Genomic DNA, 543 nt, shown 5'->3' with positions numbered 1-543 from the left:
GTCCAGAGCAGTACCTGGTACATGGTAGGGAGACAGTACATATATATTTTTTTGAATGAATGAATGAATGAAAAGAATTCAGATAGGGATTTATTTCCTTGGCCACCAGAAATGACCAGGCCAAGAGCAAAGGGGAGAATAGAACTAGAAAGAGCAATTGGAGTTGACTATCAACATATGATCCGTGAGCAAAGTCAGGTCAAGTCAAAACCAAACTGTGTTCTTATAATTACTGGGTGGATGGATGGATGGGTAGGTAGATAGCTAGCTAGATAGGTAGGTAAGTAGATAGATAGATAGATAGATAGATAGATAGATAGATAGATAGATAGGATCTTCCACATGGTAGGTAGTAAAATGACTTTATTATATAGAGTAAATAAAGGCCTGGGCCAATGACACTAACCCAGTTCTCTTCATGATCAGTGGCTTTTTAGCTGCTCTCTCAGCCCTAAGTGAGCAGATCACACGGTTGACAGAGAAGCACCCAGAGAGAGTAAAAGCAGGACAGGATCCTATAAGTTAGGTCTTTGAAAAAGAAAC

The sequence above is a fragment of the Pteropus medius genome, unplaced genomic scaffold (genome assembly GCF_902729225.1).
Source record: "Pteropus medius unplaced genomic scaffold, Ma_sr-lr_union100, whole genome shotgun sequence".
NCBI lineage: Eukaryota > Metazoa > Chordata > Mammalia > Chiroptera > Pteropodidae > Pteropus > Pteropus medius.
This window is presented reverse-complemented; position numbering follows the sequence as displayed.